At 40.0% G+C, this 27,113-nt stretch overlaps 1 non-coding gene and 1 pseudogene across 1 annotated transcript; one reads left to right on the top strand and one right to left on the bottom strand.

The window, feature by feature from the left end:
* The first annotated feature begins 4,960 nt into the window (after positions 1-4,960).
* LOC142437990 (U1 spliceosomal RNA) lies at positions 4,961-5,124 on the top strand. The gene has a single exon (XR_012782482.1). It is a non-coding gene; the product is annotated as a U1 spliceosomal RNA (small nuclear RNA).
* Positions 5,125-23,795: 18,671 nt separating this feature from the next.
* On the bottom strand, positions 23,796-24,781 carry LOC142441083 (olfactory receptor 2B2-like; annotated as a pseudogene).
* Positions 24,782-27,113: the final 2,332 nt, after the last annotated feature.

The raw sequence follows: 27,113 nt of genomic DNA, 5'->3' as shown, positions 1-27,113 counted from the left end.
GCACCCATTAGAAGACAAGAATAGCAGACTGGATTAGGAAACACTCCATCAATCTGTTGTCTTCACAAGACACATCTCAAGGTCATAGACAAAATATGTTGAGGGTCAAAGGATGGTGAAAAATATATCAAAAGAACGGCAATCTAAAAAAAGCAGGAGTTGCAATTCTAATCTGACAAAATTGATCTCAAGGTGCAGGACATAACAAGAGATACGTATGAGCACTAGATAATGCTTCAGGAATCAGTAAACTAAAAGCTAGTGAGCATAATACACATATCTGTGCCCAAATAGAGACCCGTGAAATTCATCAACCAAATCCTTCAAAAGATGTTAAAAGAAATTACAGAAACAATGATCATAGTAGGGGACTTCAATACACTGCTCTCCAAGAAAGAAAGATTAGCAGGAAAGAAGTTCAACAGGAGGCTGCATAACTAAACTCTATAATCAGACAATCTGACTTGATATAAGTTTAGCTCTCCATCCAGCTGCAAAACAGTATACATTCTTTTCAAGGGCGTGGTACATATTTGAAAATAGAACACATGATGGAACACAAGTCAAGCATGAATAAATTCAAACATAAGAGGTCACACAGACCTCCTTCTTGGACCATCACACCATAAAGCTGGAAATCAACAAAAGAAAGGATAAAGTAATAAAGGCAAAGACATTGAAGATGAATAACTTACTTCTTAAAAAGGATTGAGTATTATTCCAATCAGAGACAAAATTAGGAAGTTCCTAGAAACTAATGAGAATGAAAATACAACATACCAAAACCTCTGGTATACACCAAAAGCAGTTATCAGAGGATGCTTGATAGCAATAAATGCATATATGAAGAAGGAAGAGAGACCTATGGTCAATACCTTATCACAAAACCTTTAGCAATTGGAACAGGGCCAAAGAATAATCCCTGTAATAGCAAAAGAAAAGAAAATATAAAATCAAGGCAGAGAATAAATAGTGAGAAAACAAACAAAAAATGAAAAAATAAACTCAGTAAAAGCCAGTTCTTCTGAAAGATTAACAGAATCCACAAACTGTTGGCAAACCTAACAAATGATAGGAAGGAGAAGACATCAATATCTAGTATGAGGGACCAAACACAGGAAATTACCACAGACCCCAATAAAATTAAAAGACTAATTACACAGTACTATGAAGCATTGGAGGACATGTAAAAATACCTGGAAAAACAATCTCTCCCCAAATTATTTCAAATGGACATTAACAACATGAACAAATCCATGGCAAATATGAAATAGAAAAGGTTATCAAGGAATGCCCCACTGAAAAATGCCCCAGCCTAGGTGGCTTCACAGGAGGAATCTACCAAGCATTCAGAGAAAAACTGACACCGATTCTACACAAACTTTTCCAGACTATAGAAGAAGTCACTAAACTCCCAAACACATTCTACGAAGCTAGTTTAACACTGATTCCAAAGCAGGACAAGAATCCCACAAGAATTGAGAACTACAGGCTGATTCTTTAATGAACATAGAGGGAACATTCCTCAACAAAATCTTGGCCAATAGACTACAAAGGCATATCAACAAAATAATTCTTCATGACCAAATGGGATTCATAACTGTGATGCAGGGATGCCTCAACATCCAAAAGCCATCAACATTATTCATCACCTTCATAAGAAAAAGTCCAAGAACCATATGATAATATCAATAGATGCAGAAAAGCACTTGACAACATCCAACACCCATTCCTAATTAAGACTTCTTAATTAAGTCTTAAGAGGATAGATTTATTTAAAAGAAGAAGTAGAGAGAATTAGAATGAAATTACCTCAAATTAATAAAATTATAAATGAAAACCAACAGCCAAAGTTACAATCAATGGAAAAAAGATGAAAATATTTCCACTGAAAAAGGGGACCCAACAAGGATGCCCTTTGTCCCCACTCCTATTCATTATCTTGGAGGTTCTAGTTAATAATAAGACAATGGGAGGATATCAAAGTAAATGACTGGGCAAAGAAGTGAAATTATCACTATAGATTACATGATTTTTATATTGAGAACTCCAATGAAGCCACAATAGGATTATTGGATATGGTAACAGAATAGGGTAGAGTGGAAGGATATAAGATTAACAAGCAGAAATCAACTGGATTTTTATATACTAACAATGGGATTACAAAAAAAGAGACTCAAGAAGGTAGTATCTTTCACAATACCTAAGCATACATTGAAATATCTAGGAATATTCTTAACCCAAACCAAAAACCTAAGATTTGTACAAAGAAAACTACAGAACATTATTAGAAGAAACCAAAGGGGACCTACACAAATGTAAGAATATCCCACACTCATGGATTGGAAGACTTCATGGATGACATCCCTCCTTCAGACACTATATAAATTCAATGTAATCCTGATACAAACTCCAGCACCATTTTTCAAAGAAATTGAAAAACTGATGACCAACTTCACATGGAAAGGGAAGAAGCCCAGAACTGGCAAAGACCTCCTCAAGAAGAACAAAGTGGGTAGGCTCGTACAACCTACTTTGACACTTATTACACAGTCACAGTTGTCAAAATATCATGGTACTAGTATAATGATAGATATTTGAACCAATGGATAAAACCCCAAAATCCAGAAATAAAAACATCAGCATATAAACAACTGATATTTAAAAAAGGCCCGCAATTTCAAATGGGAAATAGATTCCAATTTCAACAAATGGTGCTGGAAAAACTAGATAGCAGCCTACAGAAGAATGAAAACAGACCCTTACCTCACTCCATGCACAAGATCAAAATTTACGTGGAACACAGACCTAGAAGTAAAACCCCAAACTATAAGGATCATCAATGAGAAAATTGGAAGAAAGCTAATGACCTTAGCATAGGGAATAAATGGGCTAGCAGACATAAGGTAGGATACACAACCAGAGGGAGATAAAATAGATGAGTAGGATCTACAAAAGATAAAACACTGTGGACATCAAAAGACTTCATCAGTAGAGTAGTAAGAGAGCGCAGTCTGGGAAAAGATATTTAGTAACAACCTAACAGACAAAGGCCTTATTACGAAAATCTACAGAATCTTTCAAGTTTACAAAGAGAAAAAAACAACAAAACAAATGAATAACCCATTGAGGAGGTGGGCAAAAAACTTAAACAGAAGTTTGACAAAGGAAGAAGCCCACATGTCCAAAAAACATATGAGAAAACGTTTCCAATTATTAGCCATCTGGGAAATGCAAATTTTAAAAAACATCGAGATAACACCTACAAAGATAGCCCAATTAAAAAAGACAAATAGCAACACATGGTGGAGTGGGTGTGGTGAGACAAGAACACTTATTCACTGCTGATGATCTTGGAGATACATACAGCACTGTGGATGTGATTTGTCATTACCTAAAACAGAAGGAAATCGAGCTACCATATGACCCAGCAATTCCACTTGTGGGCATATACCCAGAAGAAATAAGAAACACACCACAACCAATATCTGCTCTCCAATGTTTGTTGCAGGGAAATTCACAATTGCAAACAAAATTGGAAACAGCATAAATTTCTATCAATAGATGAATGGACAAACAAACTCATACATACATACAATGGAATAGTATGCATCCCTAAAACACACAGATGAAAGTACCTCATCTCAAGGAAAGATTTGAATGATATTATGCTGTGTGAGGTTAGCCAAGCACAAAAGGTCAAGTACAATGTGAGTCCACTGAAATAAGTTCAAACAGCAGAAGATGCCCAAAAGATAACTCCCACAACAGACAATCACCAGGCTGAGGACCAGATATTCTGGCAAGAGCTAGACCAAGAGCCAATGATCCGCACATCATCCACACCAGTCGGATAGCACTTGTGCTGAAAAGGCATCTAAAAATGTGCATCAAACCTCGAAATCTCCTATGAATTCCGAGTATTGACTTCTGACATGTGGCAAGGTACTTAGCAACCCATCTGAACTGGACGTGGATTACTCACAAAGGGGCCACAGTGAAAGACTTAAGGCAGAGCTGGAGGCGGGCAGTAGACTGCTCCATCCCTGATTGCTGAAATAGCAACAGGAGGCTTGCCTTTTGGACATGGTTACCGAAGACTACAAGGATCTATGGGGGTTTGGTAAGCGGGGCCCTGGATAGGTAACCCTGAAGGAAATGGAGACCAAAATGTTGGTTTTTAACAGGTCCTTTTACTTTATTTAAGCATAGAGATATCTGCTCTTTGCCATTATTTTTGTTAGACTTGTAACTATTTGTATGGCGTTTTATTTATTTATTTGTTTATTTCTTTACTGGTGTTTATCTATTCAAGTAATCCAGGATAGGCAATTTGACAGAGATAGTGACTGGACCCATGGTTCCTGGGGGCCATACTAGAAGAGGAGGGGAGGGCAAGTGGAGTGGGGAGCCCATAATGACGGGTACAAGAGAATAGTAAGTGTTCTAAAATTGATAGTGAGGAGTGGGTAGCTTGACATATTTGAACAATTCAGTGGTGTTTGAGAGGCATTACTATGTTGAGAGGTATGTCAGAGTTTCATCACTATTTTATAGGGATAGATAGTATTTTGCTCTTTGTATATACCAAAGTTCCCTTTTCTTTTAATTCCATTGTTCCACTGATGGGAATTTGGGCTATTCCCAGCTTCTTGCTATTGTGAACAGTGCAGCTATGAACATAGGAGAGCATATATCTGTTTCTGATCTGTCTTTTACTTGGTGTGGTGGGGGGTATATGAGGGATACCTCTTAAAACCCACATTATTTTAAAGCTATACATTTAAATATTTTTACAAAACAACCTTATCCACTTCAAAGTACTCTCCATTACACTTAATACATTTGTCAACTCTGCAATTCCATTTTTGGACATTTTAAAACTCATCTGTTTGGATGACTGACAGCACCTCCTTCATTTTTTTGTTCACATCTTCTACATCATTAAATCCCTATCCTTACACTTACCTGGCAGGGGAGATACCATGATCACAAAGGTGGTTTTCCCAGGGCAAGGCTTATCCGTTGCACTCCAGATGCGCTGACCCCTGCGATTTCACCAAACGTAGGAAACTCTACTGCATAATTTGTGGTAGTGGGGGACTACATTTGTGCTATCCACTGTTTTGTTTGTTTTTTTAGGAAAAAAAACTCCCTGTCCTTTCATGTCCCTTTTCATTTTCAGAAACAAAAAACAAGTTGCACGAAGCAAGGTCAGGTGAGTAAAGTTGTAAGGCAAGAGAGGCTTGTTGTTTTTTCCCCATACTGGCACACTGAGACTGCCTGAGCAGGTACATTGTTGTGGTGGCAAAACCAGTCCCGTATCTGCCATGTCAGGCCTTTTTTTCGCACATTATTACAAAATCTTTTCAGAACCTTTAAATAGAAAGTTAGATTAACAGTCTGACCTGGTGGAATGAACTCTAAATGCACTATGAGTCAACATTGTAATCTCTTCAGGAAGTTGACAGACATCCAGAATGAGGTTTGATATCAATTGACATTTTACCTTTTTGAAATAAGAAAACCATTCGTACACTTGAGTTTTTCCCATAGCTCTGTCCTTGTAAGCCGTGTTCAACATCACAACCGTTTCTGTGGCATTTTTCCCAAGCGGGAAACACAATTTCACAGCTGCATGCCGTTCTCTTAAATTAGTCATCACAAAAAACTAGGTTCAAGCAAAACTGCTTTTACCAAAAATTCACTGTGACCAGAGAGCCTTTCCAGGTGATGTCACTGGGTGCACTCACTCAGAGTGAGTTGCTCAATACTTGCCTAGTGGGAAATGCAAACTACGAAAACTCCCCCCAGCGGACCTTTTTTCTCTGTTTATTTGAGAGCACACCGCCTCATATGGCCAGCAGTGGTATTGCTGGGTCATGTATTTCTATTGAAAGTTGTTTTAGAAGTCAAATCATATTGCTTTCCAAAGTGTTTGTATGTATTTATCAGCCCACCGGCAGTGTTTGAGAGTTTCCATCTCTCCACATCCTCTCCAGCATTTGTTGTTCTGTTTTTTTTGTTTTAAAATTAGGCTATGGTTGTGGGTGTAAGATGTCATTTCACCATTGTTTTGATTTGCATTTCCCAGATGTCTAGTGAATGAGCATTTCTTCATGTGCTTCTTAGACATTCCAGTATTGTCTTTTCTGAATTTTCTATTCATGTACTTTTTTTTCTTTCCCTTGTGGTGTTGCAGGATTCAGTAGATTTTAGTAATTTGTCTTTTTCAGTTATGTCATTGCTAAATAACTTTTCCATTTATTCTTTTCATGAAATCTTTTTATGTATACAAGTGTTTTAATTTTAATGAATTACATCCTTTGATTTTGTCTTTCTCAATATGTGCTTCCTTTTTAATATCTGGTAGTCCATGTATGCCCTTCACTAAGGCCCTTAGTTTTGTACTAATTTTCTCATGATTGTGAGGTCCAGCCGGACATGTGGATGGGTCCTAAGAGGTGCTTGTGTAATTGAAGAGAAGCACCTAAGAGACAGGCAAAGTGTGAGGTGCTCACCTCTGCCATGGCTTCAGGAACTAGGTCTGAGCAGAGAGAGAGATTCTATTCTCAACCTCATCGTACATACTCTTGGGGCAGACAAGCTCACTGATTACAGGTATCCACATACATAACAAAGTGGGCTGTACCCTAACCCAGAGGTCCCTGAGTTTATTGGAGGAGTATCCTAAAAATGGTGCTGGGGGGAAATTAAGGGAGAATGACTGTCCTCTGTGGAGGGTGAGCAATGCCAACATATCTGCTCCTTTTGATAAAGCTGCTGGCCAGATAGCAAGCAGCTTGTAAGATGAAACTTTAAGATAGCATTATCATGGGAGGATAAAATAGGGAACAAAGATTAATTATGAGAATGTGATTGGGACTTTAACATATGTCTCTAACACACGTTTGGAGGCCTTCCTCCATCCAGAATCCTGGCCTCCCAGGCGTCTTAAAATAATGAGAATAATGAATTCATCCACATACACTCTCTTCCCAGTCCTCTGTTTCCCACATTGATGATCTTGATAGATTTGGGCTTTGCTTTTAGGTTTCGGATCCATCTTGAGTTCATTTTCATGCAAGGGGTGAGGTATGAGTCCTGCTTCATTCTTCTACAGGTGGGCATCCAGTTTTTCAAGCACCGTTTGTTGAAGAGGACATTCCCTTCCCATTTTATGTTTCTTGCTCCTTTGTTGAAAATCAGTTTGCTGTAGGCAGATGTTTATATTTATGTTTTTTTTGTCCTTTTACATCGGTCTATGTATCTATCATTATATGATTACCAGGATCTTTTGAAAACTGTGGCTGTGTAGTAGGTTTTGAGGTCAGGTGAGCAAGACCATGTACTTTGTTTTTCTTTTTGAGAAGTTCTTTCTTATCATGGCTCTCTTCCCTCTCTATATGAAGTTGGTGGATAGGATTTCCATTTCTTTAAAGAATGATGTTGGAATTTGGATCAGGAATATGTTGAATTTGTAGATTGCTTTTAGTAGTATTGATATTTTTTCAATATTGAATCTTCCTATCCTTGAACACGGGATATGGTTCCATTTGTGTAGGTCTCTTTTGTTTTGTTTTTTTGTAATAAAACTCTGTGGTTTCTTTGTATACGTCTTATTTTGCTTAGATTTATTCCTAGGTGTTTCAACTTTTGTGTAGCTATTGTGAATGGCATTCTTTCATGCTCCCCGAACCCATTCTACAGAGTTTATTGGATTCATAACTGGACAAAGTCACACATGTAGAAAATGAAGCTCATGCTATCCCAGAGTAGGAACTGAGGGATGGATAGTCGTTACTTCCCTTTGGGGTAGCTCTGAGGTAAGGAGCAGCCAACCCTCCCACTCCAGAGAGATGTGGCCACAAGGGACAGGAGGAGAGGGGATCCACCTGGCTTTGGTCACAGAACTAGGAACAGCCCAGCACTGGGCCAGGACAGATGAAGGGAGGATCAGGAACCCCAGCATCTCCCTGCCTAAGGAGGCCAGGGATCACTCCATCAGTCCTACTCCAATGCATTGGTCCAGACGTATACTCAGGGGCTGGTGCAAAGGGAAGGCAGCAAAGCAGGAGAGGAGACTTTGAGATGTAATAGCTAGGGCACTGGGCATGGAGGGGATTGTGGAGGGGAATGTGGCCAGCTGCCCCTGGATAGCTAGCAGCTGGTCTCATAATGCTGCTGAGGACAATGTATCGCACTTGTTGGATGACATCATGGTCTCTTTAGTTCAGCCTTGCTTCAAATACCTTTAAGTATTTGCCTCACTTATTAAAAATCATTTCTCTGGTTTCCTTTTCCTTTTTAAACTCTTCTCTTCTGCTTCTCTTGTTTCCTTTAGTTTCCTCTCTTACTTTTTCAATACCATCTTCTTTTCTCCCCTCCCTTGTTTCTTATTTATTTTATTTCTCTTTTCTTCATTTTTAATGCAGTTTTATTGTGAATTGGGTGTGTATGGGGATGCTTATATTTCAGATCATCAACTCCTCATTTAATGACTCAAACCACTTAACAACTCCCACTCCCACATTCTATCCCACCTGCCCTCCCTGATTTCGCATGTCTCTCTTTTGGACTTCCACCCGTCCTTTCACCCAGGTCAGAACCTCTCAGCCTCCTACTCTGCTGCTTTATCTTCCCATTCTTTGGAATCTCCAAAGCCTGTTCTTTATGGTATGTAAGACTTTGTCTTAATCCTTATCTTTGCATTAGTGTTGCTGTACAATATTTGTGCATTTGTGATTGACTAACTCATTCAGCATAATGTTCTCTAAATCCATCCAGCTCATGAGGTGCTTTGTGGTTCATCATTGTTTTTAAGAGATTCATAATATTTATTAGGTCTATGTACTAAAGTTCCTTTGTCCATTCCTATATTTATGAGCATTTGGGCTATTTCCAATCTTACTATTGTGAATAGGGCCACAATGAACACAAGTTGCATATGTCTCTTAGTGTCATATCTCTTAATTCTTTAGAGCATATACACAACATAAGCAGAGCTGACATTTCTATTCCCAGCTGTTTAAGGTAGCGCCAGTTCCCTTTCCACAATGGTATGTGTTTACAGACCTACTATCAGTGCATGAGAGTCCTAAGCTCTCTGCAACCACTTTAGCATTTGTTGTTTTCTGGATTTCGGGGGATTTTTCAATTTCTGCTTTTCATTTGAATTGGACTGTGTACAGTAATAATCACTGTTGTTTAGACTTGTAACTCAGAATGATTGTGAGCACATTTTCATGTTTTAAGTCCTTTGAATACTACTTTGGTAAATTGTTTATATCTTTTGCCCACTTTTGATTAGGTTATTTGTTTTCATCTTATTGAGGTGTTGCAGTTTCCTATAGATTTTAGAAATTGGTTCTCTTTTGGTGTGTCATTGTTGAAGATTTTTTCCCCCTGTCTGTGGGTTTCCTTTTTAACTCTTTTGATGCACACAAATGTCTTATTTTTAGTAGGTCCCACTCATTTATTTTGTCTTCTACCATGAGTGCTTTTCTCACTATATTTGATAGTATGTCTATGTGTTGAAATAGGGCTCTCATGTTTGTCCCTATATTCTGGATGATGATCTTTATAGCTCTAGGATTTATATTTTATCTCCAATTCATGTTGAATTTCTTTTTTACATGAGGTGAAATATCAATCCTACTTCATTCTTCAAAAGATGGAGATGCTATTTTGCTGGCACTCTCTTTCCTCTTCTCCCTCCTGTTTCTTGATTTCCCATTTATTTTAAATGGTTCAATGGTCACTTTACTCCTTCCTGATGTTGATATTTGTTTTCCTTTCTCTCGTGTTTCATGATTTAAAACTGTATTTCACCTTTTCTCTCCAACTTTTCTCTGTTGCATCAGCAGAATGGTGCCCACCTGATCCAGCTACACCCACAGGTCTTACAGCCCTACCCTCTGCTAGATAGAGACCAACATAACCCCAAATCCCTCTCAATTGTGTGACATGAAAAGCACACACAGATCTGGGGAACGTTAACACCAGGTAACATTCACAGGAAAATCACCACTGGAACAAATACCCAAAAAAATTACAGCAAGTGGGAAGTCCTGAACCCCTTGGAAATCAGAAAAGCAACTGAGAAGCTACATAAAATTTCATAAACTTGGAGATCTGCAAAGCCTGATGACTGTTACTGATTCCCTTTCATCATTAGACAATGGTCCAAGCCACTCTGTGCACTTATCCTCACAGGCACACAGGTTCTTCCCTCTCCCTGCTCCAGCCAACCCGACCCAACCTCTTACCCAACACCTGGGGACTATGAGTGGATATCATGCAGCATGGAAAATCAGAGCAGACATTTCTACTAGCCAGTGTAGGTGACCCCTCCAAGGAACGCTCCGCCTCTTTCCTTCTTCCTTCTCCAGTGTCCCTTCTGTACCTATCTCCTCCCAGGCAGCATACTCATGCAAACACCAAAATTGCCAAATGAACAGGAATTCCCACCCTAGCTGCAGTGTTTTTCTATAGGATTTTGGTTTGTTGTTGTTTATCATATTTACTTCCTGTTCTCGTGTGATCCTACCTGCCTGTGGGAACACATGTCTTCTAGGCAGCCAGAGACATAACCCCCAGCACCAGATGAAGGCACATCCACCCACACCAAGTTCTTCATAGCCAGGTTTGTTCTTTTAACTCTCTCTCCATTCTCCCACCAGCGTGCACCTGAGAGCACACACTCGCCCACATTCACACTGCCATAGCAACGCAGTTTCATACCCTCACCTACGTCTTATCACTGCCATCTCCGCCCTGCTTCTCTACATTTCTCCTTCCTTTTCCTCTAGTCTCTTTTTCGTTTACTTCTCTCCCTTCTCTATTTGTCTCATTTTCTTTTTCTCACTTCTTCTTTAATTCTACTTCTTCTAAATCATTGGTTCTCAACCTTTCTAATCCTGTGACTCTTCAATACAGTTCCTTATGTTATGGTGACCCCTGCAAACATAAAATTATTTTTGTTGCTATTTCATAACTGTAATTTTCCTACTGTTATTAATTGGGTGACCATCTGAAAGGGTAGTTTGACCCCCAAATGGGTTCTGACCTACAGGTTGAAAACCACTCTTCTAAATATATATATTTCCTGATCTGATTACTTATGTGTGGGAAACAGGAAGATTTCTCCCAAGTTGTGTTCCACAAATATATGCCAAACTTAGGTGCTTGCTACATGTGGCAGATGACTATACATTTGGAGGTCAATAGAAGTAGGTCAGGGGTTATGCTCCCTAAGGATCATCAGCCATCCAGAGCAAGCAGACACCACTGTTTATCCCACACAAGTAGGGCCTACTCCCTTCTGATAAGGATAGTAGTAAATTGTTTCCATGACACAGAGCCCAGTAAGGTCAAGCCCACTCAAGATGACCAAAGTTAGGCTGCTTGTGCTCTCTCTGGCTCTCTCTACAAGGACTATCAAGTGGGGTTGAGGTGAGCATGCTACCATGAAATGTGTCTGACTCCATTATTTCAGTTTCTCTTCTATCTCTCATGATCTCCATGACTTTTCTATAATCTTTGCTTATTATCACTGTACAATTGCACCTACTGGATCCATGATGACTTGTTAGGGGCTCTCTCCCCTCTCACTTATACACACCTTTCTCCTGCCCCACTCACTATCCCTTTCTTTCCTTTTCCTCATGAAATATATTCCCACAATACCTATTAATTCTTATTATTTGTGTTAGACTGGGTTGACTAAATAGAGAAAAAATCATATGTGTATAAGAAAGAGCTTTCACATTTCCAACACAACTGCGGAAGACAAAGCGGGTGAATAAGCAAATATGGTGAAGAAAGCTGATGGTGCCCAGCTATCAAAAGATATAGTGTCTTGGGTCTTAAAAGCTTGAGGGTAAACAAGTGGCCATCTAGCTCAGAAGCAACAAAGCCCACATGGAAGAACACACCAGCCTGTGTGATCATGAGGTGCCAAAGGAATCATTTATCAGGCATCAAAGAAAAAAAATCATATCATTGGGTGCACACCTCCATGATATGATCATTGAAGACAAATGGGTGCATAAGCAAATGTGGCAAAGAAAGCTGATGGTGCCCGGCTATCAAAAGATACAGCGTCTGGGGTCTTAAATGCTTGAAGGTAAACAAGCGGCCATCTAGCTCAGAGGAAACAAAGCCTACATGGAAGAAGCACACCAGCCTGTGTGACCACAAGGTATCGAAGTGATCAGGTATCAGGCATCATCAGAACAAAAAATCTTACCATAGTGAATGAGCAGGGGAGTGCACAGTGAAGACTCAAAGCCCATTTGTGCCACTGGAGATCTCCTTGCAGAGGGGTCCAGGTAAGACGAGCCAGTCAGGGTGCGATGTAGCAACGATGAAAAATACAACTTTCTTCTATGCTAAAGTTTATTGTGCCAGCCTGGCTGATAAACACAAGTAGGATTAACTGAAGGGCAGAAGGATAAATGGCTTGCTTGTTCTGTGCCTCAGTTTAAAGGGGTACACTACCTGTGGGATGCCTAGCCTGTGGACTGTGTCACTGTAAGGTGAGGTCCCTTCAAGCCCACATGATTGGAATGTTCATCTCTGGAGCTGGGGACCAACAGTTGATGACAGTTGGGGACCTGCCTTGCTCTTTGCTGCCTGGGTATATATAGCCCCTCTCTCTCTACAGAAGGGGACATGGCAACTGGTAGCTCTCAAGCCTTAAAGGACTGCTAGTGTCTCACTGCTTTATAATTTAACTGTTAATTTCTTGTATTATCTATCTGTATATAATTTAACGGTTCATATCTTGAATTATATATCTATTTTTATAAGTATATTTATATATAATTACTAGCAATCTGGTTTGTCTCTCTAGAGAACCCTGTCCAATACACTCTAGTTCCTAAATGCTTCCCTCCACCCCACCCCACCCCCATCCCTCCACCCCTACACACACTATCATGATCCCAATTCTACCTTGCAAGTCTGGCTATACCAGAGGATGTACACTGGTACAGATAGGAAATGGAAACCTAGGAAATCCAGGGCATATGATCCCTTCAGGACCAGGAGTGTGAGTGGCGACACTGGGAGGGTAGAGAGAGGGTGGGTTGGAAAGGGGGAACCAATTACAAGGATCTACATGTGACCTCCTCCCTGGGGGACGGACAACAGAAAAGGGAGTGAAGGAAGACACCGGACAGGGCAAGATATGGCAAAATGATAATTTATAAATTATCAAGGGCTCATGAGGGAGTGATGAGCAGGGAGGTAGGGAAAAAATGAGGAGCGGATGCCAGGGGCTTATGTGAAGAGCAAATGTTTTGAGAATGATGAGGGTAATGAATGTACAGATGTGCTTTACACAATTGATGTATGTATGGATTGTGATAAGAGTTGTATGAGCCCCTGATAAAATGATTAAAAAAAGAAAGAAAGAGCTTTATATACAAGAACAATTGAATATTGAGAAAACCTCCCAGTCCAATCTAGATCAAGTCCTTAAGTCTGATATTTCCCCATAGGCCCGATGCCAATGTATAAAATCCTCTTCAGACTCATGAAACATGCAATGACGCTGACTGCAGGAAGATCACAGGCCAGTGGGAGGAAAGTCATGTGGATCCAGTAGCAGTGTAAGTATCTCAGTGCTGGTGTGGGTCTCAATGTGAGTCCTCCAGCTCCAGTACTCTAACATAGCTCTATGTGTCATGTCAACAGGAATGTCTTGCAGGGAGTGAGTGTGTCCCGCCTCCATTGAGCTATTTATCTCCTTAGTGGCTCCAAATAAGTTCATCAAACTGTGACCTGATTGACAGGATAGATTCCACCTCATTCACTATAAGTCTCAAGTTGACAACAGAATACGTAACTACCACACTACCCTTTTAAAAATGTGTTTTCCCTTTTTAAAAAAATGCTTGGTCTGTTTAGATGGCCTATGATTATTATTACTTTATTTTATTCTCTCACCTCTTTCTCCCCACTTCTTCCACTTAGCCATCTATCATATTTTCCTCTATTTCCTTACTATATGTTTTACAGCTCTAATTAGACCTCTTCCACATCAATTGATGAGTAAGCTACCCCAAGCTCAACCCAGATACTCACTGTGGTAGTTACATAATTCCATGTCAACTTAATAAATAAGTGTAGGGGTGGAGTCTAGCCTGGCAATCAGATCACAGGCTGATGATGCCTCATTGTGGGTGTGGCCTTCTCATGAGAAGGATTCTTAGAATTTTCTCTCTCTCTGCCTCACCTTCCTGTTGAACAGCCACACTCAGAGAGCAGGAGGATCCACATGGAGACCGTGCCAGCACTGAGATGGTTGCACTGTCACTGGATGCACAAGACTTTTCACCAATGGGCCCGTGATCTTACTGTATTCAGCATCATGGTATGTGATTGCATGAGTCCGAAGAAGGAATTTTGGACTACCATTGGATATATGGTCTAATATTAGACTTATGTACCTTCCCTGGACTGGGCTGGGATGTTTTATCAATGTATAATTGCTTTTTTATATAAAGCTCTCTCTTACACACATAGGAGTGCCTCTGGATTTGTTTCTTCAGTCAGCCCAGACTAACACACTCATATACCACTAAATGCTGTACCCCAATGCCATGGGAGTCACCCATAGACAGCTTAAAACATCAAGAAAAGTTAACAAAATTCAAAATTATCCATACCTAATGTAATACTCTGAAGAAGAAAAAAGGCCTGGATTTACCAGAAATAGGATTCAGAAGAATGGTGGTTAGGTCACTTCAAGAGATGTAGAGAATGCTCATTAGAACAAGTGAAAGAATGTCAGAACTAGAAACACTACACAGAAAGGAATATTGGAATACAAATAATGAGATAAGAATTAGAAAACACGGTAAAAGGCCATAGAGGAAATATAAGTGAAGAAAAATGAAATAGAGTCAGTCACTTTGACTACAAATGATAAAAGGGAAAAAAAGCAAAGAAATCTGATGAAAACCTTATATATGGGAGACTATGAAGAGAAATAATCAATGTCTCATTGGGCTCTAAGAGCAAGGGGAAGTAATTTTTTTTAATCTAAAGAGAAAATAGTACAAAAAAAAAAAACCAAGGAAGAAGAAAGAAACAAACAAAAAACATGACTGGCTCTTCAGCATTATGATGGAGGAGGAAATGACTATTTAAGACACTGAGAGCATTTCAAACATGATAGATCCCAAAAGAAACACATTGCAACATATTGTAATCGCACGCTCTGATTTCAAGAAAAAGGTGTGGATCTTGAATTCAGCTTAGGAAAAAGGACAGGCACAAAGACAAACTAGTAAGATGCTTGGACTTCCCAGCATAAGCATGTAGGCAAGGAGACAATGGAGTGACATAAATAATCATTTAAAAGTAAAAACTGCTGACTAAAATCTTATATCCAACAAAATCATCTTTCAAATATGAGGGAGAAATACAGGTATTTCCAGACAAGGAAACATTGAAGATATATCTTTTTCTTTTTTTTAACATTAAAGATATTTCTAAAGGCAAGACCAACATTACAAAAATATTAAAGAGAATACTATGGACAGGGGATCAACAACAGGTAAACACTAAATGTAAATGTATTAAAAGAACTCATTAATAGACAGAAAGTGTCTGATTGAATTAAAAAACAAACCCCATCTATATGCCACCTCCAAGAGACACTCCTTAAACTCAGACAAAAATAGAATAAAAATCAAAGGATGTAAAAAATTTACCAGGAAAATGGCCACCATTAAAAAAGAGGAATGGAAATATTAAATCTCTGATAAAAAAGATGTCAAGGCATATAACAATGACACAAGAATGGACGTTATATAGTGATTAAAGGAATACTGGAGCAGGAAATCATAACTATAATAAACATACATGATGCCACAAATGAAAGACCCTCGGAATATATCAATCAAACCCACACAGAACTGGAGAGAAATATGTAGTTCAACAACAACAGTAGGAGATTTCAACACACCAATCTCAAGGAAAGCCAGCTCATCAGGAAAGAAACTCAATAAAGAAACAGAAATGTTAAATAATACAATTAACCAGTTTAGCTTCCTAGACAACAGCTTTTCTCCAGTGCACATAGACCACACTCTAGAATAGACCACCTGTTAAGACCACAAAGCAAGTCTTAATAAATTCAAAAACACTAAGATTTCACAACGCATATTCTCAGACCACAGTGCTTTAAAACTAGAAATCAACAATAGGAAGAATAAGAACATAAAGACAAACACAAGGAACAACATCCAACTTTAAATTATCCCAGATGTCTCTTTATTGGTTTATATAATTCATTGACATTTAATGTCAGTATTGATATACCTCTCTCTCTGTTTCTTTCTCTTTTTGTGTGTGATCTAAGTGGTGTCTTTGTCTACTGTTATTGATCCCATCTATACTGATCTATTAAAATTTTTTGTAATGCTATTCTTTTTTTCACAAAATACCTTTAATTTTTCTTTGTTTGGAAGTGTTTTTAATTTTTCCTTTGTAGGGATTCCTCATCCTTTGGCAGTGTTAATGTGTGCCTGTGTCTGCTGCACCAGAAATGGTGGGGCATGAGGTGGGGTGCACCTGAGGAGGAAGAAAGAAAGAATAAGGGGTCACCTGCTCCAGGTAGTGATGATGACTGCGCCAAGCTGCCTATGTAGCCTGCTATTCACACAGGGGCCCTGGAATCTTGAGAGGTAAGAGTTTTAGCTAGTTGGGTTGGAGCAGGGGTCGGGAAGGATGTTTGTGCAGGGGAGGGAGAATTCATTGAAGTGTCTTGAATCATTGGTCAATAGTGAAGGGGAGTTAGTAACAGTCAGCAGGCATTATTGATCCCCAACTTTAAGAAATTGTGGTGCATTGACTTCTGGAAAGATGGCAACCAGGAAAGGGAGAGAGGGACCAGACATCAACCTAGTATGCCAACACTTGAAGGCAACATGCCACCATGAAGCAGCAAACCAACAGAGAGGTCTGCAGAGCTAGCTCCAGTGCAGGCTACTTTGATCTCCTCCAAAGAAGAATGCACTGCAAAGGACAGCACTGAAGATACAGCTTGGGAAGAGGGTTGGTTCTGCTCAGAACACACAGGAGCAAACTAAGAGGGAAGGAGAGACAGAGAGAGAAAGTGGACCACATCCTGGCCCACCAAGCCCTAAGGACTATATTCCTGCTCAAAGAAGCTAATACACAAAGAGGGCAATAGAGCCAGCTCCACCACAAGACACGGCATCCCCTCACTAACCTATAGTGTTATGGGGAGAAAAACTGAGACACAGTGTGGGAATTGTGCCTGATCTGACCCCTCCACAAGTGTGCAAAAAACGAAGGGAGTGCAACAGAACAGCAGGGGTGGAGGAGCGGGGGTCTCAAAGCAATGAAGTCCCAGAGGAATCCCCAAAATAGACTTCAGAGGGAAAGGGGGAACTGATCACAATGATAGCTGTATAACTACCCTCCCCCAAACAGTGTGATGAACAACAGAAACATGGGTGAAGAGAAACAGCAGACAGTGTGAGATATGAAAATAATTTATAATTTATCAAGGGTTCATGAGGGTGGAAGGGTGGGGGAGTGAGGAAAATAAAAGAGGAGCTGTTACCAAGGGCTCAAGTAGAAAAATGTTCTGAAAAGTACATATGCACAAATGTGCTTGATGCAAATGGCTGTATGGATTGTTAAAAGAGTTGTAAGAGCCCCCCATAAAATGATTTAAAAAAAAAAAGAAAAGAAAGGGAGATTTCTGGAAAGATGGCAACTGAGTGACACGTACCAGAGGGACTCTGAAGAAATCAGCGCAGGAGAGTTATTAAGAGGGAAATTCCACACTGCTGGGTCACAGAAGCAGCATCATAAAGACAAGTGGGCACAGATTCACTAGGCTTTGAGGAGCTGGAGGCTTTTGGTTTGCCACAGTGGAGGCTGGTTAGGGTTTGATCTTAGTCCTGCCACTGTATTGGCCAGAGCTGGGATCATTTAGAGTTGGTCCCATGGCTTTATCTCAACACAGCCACAGTTTGCCTGCCTCTGGGCAGGATTTAAGCCCCTCCAGCCCCATGGCCAGGGATCGGGGCTCAGCTATATTGCTACTTTTGTTTCTCTTCTCTCTTTCCCTCAGTCTCAGTGGGATCAGTTTCCCCCCTTTTTTTCTTTCCTTTTCTCTCACATTCCACTGCCAACTTCCAGGCCACTCCCCTTAGTTTAGGGCACTTACACCTTCCCCCAACTGGGAGAGCACCACCCTGTGCATCATAACCCAGGGCTTGGGAACGCCCACCCACCTCCCTCAAGGGGAAATCCCACTCACCTTCCTCCAGGGAAATCCTGTCTGTGTGGCTGGGGGAGCACCTACCTGGCCTCTGTGAACTCACATGACTCAGGGAACTTCCTCCTACCTGCAATAGTGCCTCACACAGCATAAGGCATGTCAGCAAACACTCGCCAATACACCAGCCTATGTGATCATGAGGTGTCGAGAGAATCAGGCATCAAAGAACAAAAAATTGTACCATTGTGAATGAGAGGGAGTGTGAAATAGAGACCAAAGCCAATCTGTGGGCAACTGGACCTCTCTTTAAAGAAGGGTTGAGGGGAGGAGACGAACCAGTCAGTGTGCAGTATAGCACTGATGAAACATAACAATTTTCCTGTAGTTTTCTAATGCACCCTCCCCCTAACCCCCACCCCACTATCATGATCCCAATTTTACCTTACAAATCTGGCTAGACCAGAAGATGTACACTGATACGGATAAGAGCTGGAAACATAGGGAATCCAGGACAGATGAACCCCTCAGGACCAATAATGAGAGCAGCGATACCAGGAGGAGAAGGAGAAGGTGGGGGAAGAAAAGGGAACCAATCACAATGATCTACATATAACCGCCTCCCTGGGGACGGACAACTGAAAAGTGGATGAGGGAGACATTGGACAGTGTAAGACATGAAAATTTTAAAAATAAATTATCAAGGGTTCATGAGGGAGGGAGGGGAAGGGTGAAAGGGAAAAAATTGAGGAGCTGATACCAACGGCTCAAGTAGAAAGCAAATGTTCTGAGAAAGATGATGGCAACAAATGTACAAATGTACTTCACACAATGGATGTATATATGGATTGTGATGAGTTGTACGAGCCCCAATAAAATGATTTAAAAAGAAAGAAAGAAATTTTGGTGTACTTAGCTTTTATGTTGTTTTCCTGACTTCCAGGGAGTGTAGGACTTCCCTCTTAATGGATTGCTATGGTACTTGCTCCTGAGGCGATTTTCCTATGCTTGTTACCTGGTGGCCATAATCTGCTAGTATCAACAAAAAGATTTTTAAATAAAATTTGTATTACCCAGGAGCAAATCCAGTTGAAATCTAGACCTTTGGGTATTAGCGTTAGAGTATTTTGTGTCATTAATTTTTTTCTTTTTTTACATTTTATTAGTGGCTCATACAACTCTTATCACAATCCATACCTATACATACATCAATTGTATAAAGTACATCTGCGCATTCCCTGCCCCAATCATTCTCAAAGCATTTGCTCTCCACTTAAACCCTTTGCATCAGGTCCTCTTTTTTTTTTCCACTCCCTCCCCGCTCCCTCCTCCCTCATGTGCCCTTGGTAATTTATACATTGTTATTTTGTCATATCTAGCCCTATCCGGAGTCTCCCTTCCCCCACTTCTCTGCCATCCATCTCCCAGGGAGGAGGTCACTTGTGGATCCTTGTAATCAGTTTCCCCTCTCCAATCCACTCACCCTCCACTCTCCCAGCATCGCCCCTCACACCCTTGGTCCTGAAGGTATCATCCACCCTGGATTCCCTGTGCCTCCAGCACCCTTACAGTGTGTATCTGATATATGTGGGAAGTCCTAGGTTACTGCAAATGTTTCGCTCCTAAGTACTAACCAAAATGTTGACATTTTGAACCCACCCAGCTACAATGGAGATCAAAGGCCTGGTGATCGGTCTCCATGAACATTACAGCTGAGAAAATGTGTGGTGAAGTGAGATTAATTGCAAAGGCTCTTCTGCCCATGTCTTTGTAACTTCCACCGCAGGATTGGGTGGGACTGTGCAAACAGGGTGAGACACTGGCAGAGGGGATTTATTTTGCTATTTAGCTGGGTATGAAGAGTGAGCCATCTCAGGAACAGAGAGTGAGTATGCTATGAAGAGTCATTGGAGGACAGATGAGGTCTCTATCTGAAGTTGTGGAGACAGAAGAGGCACCAGCGATCACAATGCCTGGACCATGAGACAGAGCACAGTAGCAACACAGAGAGTGTGAAGCTTAAGAATTGATTTCTTAGTCATGGAACAGGGCAGAGACCAAGGGATCCCCTGGCTGAGAAGTCAAGGAACAGAGAATGATCCCTGTAAGTATGGTTGACATTATGGACAAAAGAACTATAACCTTAATATTTTGTAACCTACCAGCTGCCCTGATAAACCCCATAATTGTGAGTGCTATCTTTGAGTGCTGTGTGGTCACTGCAACAAATGACCAACCCAGTAGAGTAGAGTGGTTGGTGTCAGGATTGGGTCAATATGAGGAAGGGTGGAGGCTTATGGCAATTGGTTTCAGACTGCTTTGGAGATGGATTCTCCTTCTCCTTGAGTATCAACATTGGTTGGAGGCCAAACACGGATCAGAAGCCAACGTCCCCCATTCCATTTCCTCAAAGTTTTATGGAGTCATTTTGCTCTATAATATGTGTGATGGCCATGAACCTGAATTGACTGGTTGGCACAAGACAACAGCACAAGGTGTGTTGCCAATTAATTATGGTATCAGTCTAGTATCTATATAAAATTAAGTTATTTTAGTATTTGTTGTTCTACTTGTAGATTAATTTAAAACAGAGTCCAGGGTAATATATATAATAAACTAACTTTGTCTGTATCTGGGTTAAATATGTATTCTGACCAAATCATCTTGCAACCTGGATTACATGAAGAAGAATGTGGCATGGGGATTAGCGGAAGCCCCTTAAAGACTTTGCATATGCAGATGACATTTTCTTGTCTTTCAAAGCAAAGAGAACTTGAAGCACTTACTGATGAAGATGAAAAACTGCAGCCTCCTGTATGGTGTACACCTCAATGTCATGAGACCAATAGAAAACATCATTATAAACACACCAACAATATTGAAGTTATCAACACTTTCATTTTACTTGTATTGACAGTCAAGGCTCATGGAAGTAGCAGTCAAGAAATCAAACAACATTGGGCCAATCTGTTGTACTAGACTCTAGTAACTTGAGCTTTTTAAAGTGATTAAATACAAAGACGTCACTTTGAAGACTAACATACCTGAGCCAAGCCATGATGTTTTCAATCACCTCATATGCATGCAAAAACTGGACAATGAATAAAGCCTAGAGAAAATAGATATATTTTAATTTTGGTGTTGTGGAAGAATGTTGATTATACAATCAAGCGCCACTTTGGAAGACGTAATGCCTTAGAAGCAAGGATGGCAAGGCTTTGTCTCACATACTTCGGACCTATTATTAGGAGAGACCATTGTTGAAGAAAGTCATCATTCTTAGCAAAGTAGAGTGGCAGAGAAAAGGGGGAAGAGTCTTAATGAGATGGACTGACATAGGGGCTACAACAATCAACCAAACATTGCCATTGTGAGGCTGGTGCTGGGCCTGGCAGTGTTGGGTTCTAATGCACATAGGGCACTGCAGTCGGAACCCACTCACTGATACCTAAGACTGAACTTTTCAGTATATGGAACACACACATAAAATCACAAGCGATCTTAAAATAGTTATAGAATTTTGGTACCGATCACGTTAAAACTTACCAAAAAGTAATAAATGGAATCATTCAAAAATAAAGTGAATAGCTCAATTTTTATCACCATGGTTTCTCTGATATGCTCTCATAATTCTTGAACATTTATTTTGAGATCACATCCAAATTGATCCCTGGAAACTTGGTATCTTTTTATTGGGACTTTTACGATATGAATGCATTTCCATTAGGGGAAGCCATTTCATATTTTAATATATTTTTTCTAGTGTTTGGCTTCTATTTTCCCTTTTAGTAATAACTCTCATTGATAGAAACAAAGACCTAAATTAAGCACAATGTTGGGTTTACTTTAAATATTAGTATGGTGTTTCTTAAGATGCAGATTCTTAGCGACAGCAGCACCACTGGAGGATTCGTTAGAAATGTGAGTTCTCAGGCCCTGCCCCGGACTTGCTGCATTAGAATACTGACAATGGGTTGGAGCTGTCACAATCTCGGTTTTGAAAGCTCTCCAGATGATTTCAATACATGTTAAAGTTTTAGGATCCCAAATGTCATGTTAGAATTACAAATTCAAACACATACAGAACTCCTCAACCCACTGAAATTTCGTTGATTCAGACTTATAAGTGACCTTACAGAACAGAGTAGAATTTCTTCTTAGGGGTTCCAAAACTGTAAATCTTTATGCAAGCAGATAGCCTGATCTTTCTCCCAAGGAGCAGATGGTGGGTTTGAACCACTGATCTTGCAATAAGCAGCCCAATGCTAATCTACTGCACCAACAGATCTCCTTGTTAGAATTACACTGAGGCAGAAATGTGTGGTATTATTGTAAAATTTCAAGGAACAAATGTGATTAGAATATTTTTCCATTAATTGGCTGTATTTCGTTCTTTTATGACATACATGGTAGAAGAAAATAATGGGAAGAAGAGCGTAGTGAAGAAATAGTTAAAATAACTGCAATATAATATGTTACACAAAGTAACCAATGCATGGAGTGTGAGTATTGTCCTTTGATGAATTATGAAGGTGACATGGAACAGCAGGAAGTTAGAATCCATGCTATTCCACTAACCCGCTTCCATGTCATCAGTTTTGACACATAGCAATGCTGTAGGGCAGAGTAGAAATGCCTCTGTGCCTTTCCACTGTTATAAATCTTAACAGGAGCAGAAAGCTTCATCAATAACCCAGGGAACTACGGAATGGTTCAGCTTGCTGAGCTTGCAGCTAATAACCCAGTGGGTAACCCACTACACCACCAGAGATCCTTCTGTGCTGTCTACCCCAAGGGAATTTACACGGTGTTAATAAACATTTTATCTTTCCCAAGAAAAGTGTATTACACAAGCAATAGAATTCATGTGATGTGCAGTATTTTCTGATTTATAAGTGCCTTATGGGATAAAAGAGATTGTAGAGAAATCCTTTTTATAATTTTCCACTAACAATTTTTGATTCAAGCCTGAAGTGTAACCAGAACTGGGAGGGACTAAAACAGAACACCTCAATTGAGAAGACATAGTAACTGCTGAACCATTCCCAGAGAGTGAAAAATTGTAGGTATAACTGTTGATAAAGGGCATAATGGATTTATTATAGTTGATGTGGTAAGTGTGATACAAATTTAAGCTATATCTAGACTTTACAACTATAATTGGGAGAAAGGAGCTTTAGATGGCTTTATGGATTTCAGGTAGACCTTCTACCATTCTTAAAAAAAAAGTGCATATGTTTGTGTTTCTGAGTGGACTTGTTTGCACGTGTATAAAAATGCTAAATTCCTGAAAGACATCTACTTTTCCCTGAGTATGCAAACCAAATTTGAGAACTTAAGATTTTTAAGGCTTTACTGTTTGGAGGATTTTAGAGGGTCACTTGTGGGGACTTGTACAAGGAACTTTCAACTTATTTAGACAGTAATGGAAAATGCAGTTCTCTATCAGTCAAACTTTATTTGAGGTTGATCACCAAAAATGTATAAGAGTAACAAAATTAGAGGAACTATGAGAGAATCTCATTATTTAGCTAAATAATTTTCCAGTGTTTAACAAAATTATCATATTTCTTGTTTCCTGATCAAGAAGATGCTTGCAAGCAATCTCTTAAAAGCTCCCTTAACATCTTTATTTCTAAGTGTGTATATAAGGGGGTTCATCATGGGTGTGATGATCCCATAGAAAAGGGACACCATCTTGCCCCGGTCCTTGGAGGTAGGAGATGGTGGTTGCATGTACATATAGATGGCAGTGCCATAGAAGAGTGACACCACAACCAGGTGGGAGCCACATGTCCCAAATGCCTTTCGCCGGCCTTCAGCTGACTGTATTCTCAACACTGCTTGGGCAATGAAGCCATATGATATCAATATGAGTGCCACAGGTATTAGAAGGAATGGCACACAGAAGAAGAATTGTTCAGCCTCATTTGCGGTTGTGTCAACACAGGACAACTTGAGCAGAGCAGGGACTTCACAGAAGAAATGATCCACTTCGTTGTGGCCACACAGTGGCATCTGAAGGGTCAAGCTGGTCTGCAACACTGAGTTGCTAAAGCCACTAATCCAGGACGCAGCTGCTAACTGGAGGCAGAGCCTCTGGTGCATGATAACTGAGTAGTGGAGAGGCCGACATATAGCCACAAACCTATCAAAGGACATGACCGCCAGGAGAAGACACTCAGTGGAAGCCAGGGCCAGGAAAATGAAGAGCTGAGCCACGCAGCCACCATAACTGATGACCTTCCTGGTGCTGCAAATGTTTACCAGCATCTGTGGAACTATACTGGTGGTATAGCAAAGATCCAGGAGAGATAGATTGCTAAGAAAGAAATACATGGGAGTATGAAGCTTGGGGTCCAGACGTGCCACCAGAATTATTCCCAGATTGCCAAAGATAGTCAAGATATAGGAAACCAGAAAAACCACAAAAAATGGAAGTGCCAGCCATGGTCGGTCTGAGAAACCTAACAGGATGAACTCACTTGGGACACTCTCATTTATCTTATTCATATTAAATTGTTCAGCTCTTGGTTCCCTGAAATATAAAAAGCCATCAAGTCAATAAAGGCATAGTAATTAGTGATGTCAGTTTATTATAATCATTTTGCTAGAAATTTACATAAATTTCTAGACAATACTACCAATAATATGAAAAATATATTGATACATTTTTCTTTCCAATATTTCAAGTGCATTTCTATTTTTGTAATAAAATGCTTTCAAAGTGAATTTTGAAAATTTTAACGTATATAATCAGTTTAAACACCCATAGAATATTTCCTATGGTCTTTTTATGGTGTAATATTTTATCTTCACAGTTTTCCACCTGGTAGATATAGTAGACTTAGTTCCAATTTATAGCACCCTATGTACAGCAGAATGAAACACTGCCAGGTTCTGCATAGCCTCACAACCATTCCTATGTCTGAGCCCACTGTTGCAGCCACTGAGTTATTCTATCTTCTTAAAGATCTTCCCCTCTCCTGCTGACCCTCTGTTTCCCAAGCATGATGTCTTTCTCCAGGGTCCGATTCTTCCGTGGAGCATGCAGAAAGTTAATGAGACAAAGTCTCATCAGCTTGGCCTCCATGGAGCAATCTGGCTGTAATTCATCCAAAATTGATTAGTTAATTTTCTAGGCGGTTCCTGGTCTATTTCCACCTAGAGATCGACACAGTGGTGAGAATGTTGTTAGGAAGATAGAGACACAATTGTGAGGATGCACAGGACCAGGCAGTGTTTGATTCTGTTGGACACGGGATTGTGATGAGTCAGAACTGACACCATGGCCCCTAACGACAATCGACACAGTGCCTACCATATAATATTTCTCCTCAATGTCCCTGAGATTCTGTTTCTGTGAATCAGTAGAATTGTTTAATCTCTACAATCTTCTCCTCTAGAAAACAAAACAGACAAAGTATCTAGCAAGTTGTCACACATTTGAAGGCGACATTCTTTTACTGTGATTAGCTTATCAAAGTTATATAACATCGTCAACAATAATAACACCAATGGAATGGATTCCAACTCATTGTGGAGGGTTTCTAAGTCATTATAAATCTCTCCCTCAGAGCTGAAGGTGGATTTGAACCATTGACTTCGCAGTTTACAGTCCAACACTTACCCAGTAGCACCACCACAACTCATTAGAAGTTGTTTATGATTTCTTAATACTCTGGAATTTGCTGTCTGATAGGCCTAAGCTCATATTAGTTACATTCCCTGGGAATGTTTCTTATCTTCAGACTCCTTGTTTGTGCAATTAAGATAATAATAATAGCTATATATATGTGCATATTAAGTTGTTTTGGTGCAAAGTGTAAGTGATTTACTAAATACATGGGCAGCTTATTTTCTTTTCTGCCTAGTCAAGATTTACCTTACAATATTGGGAACAATAAAGAGCAATTCTACTCTTATGGAGTTTCTCTGAGTTGAATTTGACTCAGTGGTAATGGTTTCGATTGAATTTGGGTTAACTGGTCCATCCAATTACATAGACTTGAGGAGATCTGTACAAAACTCAAGGAAATTGTGAAATATATAAAATTTTTCCTTATGGGTGTCATTTACTCTTTTGCCTAACTTCTTAGAAACATTATTTTGTCAATAAGATGAAAACATATTTCCACACTCCATCCTTTAGGTAATCTCCTCGCAGGGACTTCTTAAAGAAATTAAAGTATCAAAAGTTCAGAAAAATTAAATTTCTTTTGAAAGATTGCATCCTTTTAAGGCTCAGAATCTAAAAGTAAATCAATAATAGGCTACGACTGAAATGCAGACATTGAGAGGGCAAATGTGTGAATGTGTGCATGTGTGTGCATATGTGTGTGTATAATAACCATTCAGTCTATTACCACTCATAGTGAACCCATAGAACAGAATGTAATTGCCCCGTTGAATTCCCATGCTGTTATCTTCATCGGAGACAACTGCCACCTCTGTCTTCCATGGAGCTGCTGGTGGAATGGAACTACTGACCTACATTTACTTTCAAATAGGTGAGGTTTCCTACTCCTGTGAAGAGTTACAGTCTCAGAGACTCACAGAACCGATTCTACTGTACTCTATAGGATCATTATGAGTCAGCATCTACTTGATGACAGTGAGTGTAGAGGGATTTTTGGTCCTGACAGAAAGGAGCACTGACGGCTAGTGGGTTACAAGTTTGGCTGCTAATTGCAAGCTCAATAGTTAGAGAATACCATCAGCTTTGTGGGGAAAAGATGAGGCGGTATCCTCTGAGGAAATGCAGCAGTAGAATAAGAATGGCGGAGCCAGGAAGAAGGCCAAGGAACCTTGGGAGATTCCACAACCCTGACTTCTCCTTGCTTGT

The sequence above is a fragment of the Tenrec ecaudatus genome, chromosome 1, assembly GCF_050624435.1.
Source record: "Tenrec ecaudatus isolate mTenEca1 chromosome 1, mTenEca1.hap1, whole genome shotgun sequence".
Classification (NCBI taxonomy): domain Eukaryota; kingdom Metazoa; phylum Chordata; class Mammalia; order Afrosoricida; family Tenrecidae; genus Tenrec; species Tenrec ecaudatus.
Note: the sequence above shows the minus strand (reverse complement) of the source record. Positions and strands in the feature narration are given on the sequence as shown.